Genomic DNA, 2,230 nt, shown 5'->3' on the forward strand with positions numbered 1-2,230 from the left:
GCCGGCGACTGCCAGAGGATCTCGACACGCGCGGCACCTCTGGCAGTCGCCGGCCAGCTAAATTAGGACCCCACCTGGAGCTCCTCCCACCGGACCAGCGTTGACTCGCCGCTGCTCTCCCACACCGAAGGTAAGTGAAGAAAAAAAACATAGAGCAAGCAAGTACTTGTCAAAATGCCCTGTTTTTTCCGCCCTCACCCTGCAGCGCCCTCAGGCGGCCGCCTGACTTGCCTTGCGGTAGCGCCGGGCCTGCCCCCACCTAGTATACGGTGGACCTGTTTCGGCAGGTACCAGAGGAGCATGGTCCGCCGGCCTTCGGGTAGGTGGACCTGAGTAGTCCTTGCCCCTGTCAGGAGCCTTGCGCCCTGGGGGTCAGAAAAGTTCTGGCCTTTCTCATTAGAGAGGACCAAAGCACCCTCGTGCACTTTTTTTTTTTGTGTGTTGCGATTTCATCTTTCACTTTTTTTGTTCACACGGGTGATTTGAGTCTTCGAGACACGCTCCACGGACTTAAAAGGAAAAAAAAATTGGGAAGAATCGGCTATCAGTGGAGGGAACTGACACAACCTTGAGCTTGTGAATACCAACCCATAAGGCTCTCTGTGCCTGCAGACTTCTGGGTCAGCCGATCCCGGGAAAGAATGAGATCATTGTTACAAAGTATAACGACACAATGGCAACACTGTTCCAAAAACCGCTTAATACTGAGAAATGTCTCCTGAAACAAGCTTTGTCATAAGACCGGCCGTGCGTCCGCCGGATGGCTGTCAGTCCACCGAACACCTTCCAGAACATTGTCCGATTGTCGCCCCTTCTCTGGATCCAGATTCCTCTTCTCTGCGACACAAATGTTTCTCTTGTTGCAGATCTGGAGAAATAAAGGAAATCATCGGTTGCAACTTTGTAACTGTCAATTCCTGACACCTTTTTGAAGGACCGCACTCTCTTTCCTGTTTCCTATTCAGTCCTCCGTGTCATATACAAAATAATACAACATATAAAACTGCTACAGGAGCCATTTTATAATATAATGTTATTAATAATTGTCTTTCCTTCTCAATGTGAAGCCGCTGCACTTCTCGAAATCTGCTACAAAATTCAATGCACTAGGGCAACCTGGAGGCGTTTTGTAAGGAACCCCCCCAGAAATGTCACTTCCTGCTTCCCCGATTGGCTGACCAAATTTTCTCAGAAGTCTGCACTGAGCTACAAGTATCCCCCGCAACAGGAAATTATTTTTGGCTGGGATACTCACTAAGGGTTAATTACTACTAAAGGGATGCTGACACTGTAACTTTCCTCATTAGAACGCTGAGAGTGCACCAGGTGGTTGTAATGAATGAGACCCTCCTATTCAGAAATCAGACCACTCCTATTGCAGGAATCAGACTTTTCCTATTCAGTAATCAGACCCCTCCCATTCAAGAATCTGACCCCTCCCATTCAAGAATCTGACCCCTCCCATTCAGGAATCTGACCCCTCCTACTGCAGGAATTAGACTTTTCCTATTCAGGAATCTGACCCCTCCCGTTCATAAAACAGGCCCCTCCTATTCAGGAATCAGACCCCTGGCATTCAATAATCAGACTCTCCTCACTCTCCGTTCCGTAGACGTTTCCCTTCATCTGTTTCTTTCTCCTCCTTTCCACACTTCCCCCCTGGCGGGAAAGCGCAGAACATTCCGGGGGGTTTCTCGGTATCCCTCGGCGTCCAGCTGCGGAATGCGTCGGAATGTTCTCCATGATATCACAGAAATGGCGCGATTCTCATGTTTGTTTTGATGGCTTCCCGGGCAACGGGCCCGTTTCCCAATCCAAAGCTGTGACTCGCCGGGCCCGGCGTTAGGCGTGTGCGTTGTTACCACGGTGAATGATTAACCCCGAAAATGCCAAAGTGCGGAGCCGAAAGATAAGACGTATTTGCACACACACACACGCGTACAGGTATTCGCTGTGTGCAGAGGTCACCGCCGTCAAGGTCTCCTCGCTCATGGTAGCAAACAATGGCCGTTGCTACTCCCGTGTTTGCTGGCACTCGGTGAAATTGACGTCAGGGTGAAAACAGGCGACATTCACAATGCGCTAAAGCCGAGCTCCGGGCACACTGCTAAATACACGCATTACAAAGCATGCACGGGAGATGAGTCACCTGCCAAACCAGCTGTAGTTCTGTCCATCCAGACCCCAAATTTATACACTCATGGCCAAGATGGTGACCAGACTTTTCTAT

Source organism: Nanorana parkeri, unplaced genomic scaffold (assembly GCF_000935625.1).
Source record: "Nanorana parkeri isolate BGI_ZX_2015 unplaced genomic scaffold, ASM93562v1 scaffold344, whole genome shotgun sequence".
In the NCBI taxonomy this organism is placed as follows: Eukaryota; Metazoa; Chordata; class Amphibia; order Anura; family Dicroglossidae; genus Nanorana; species Nanorana parkeri.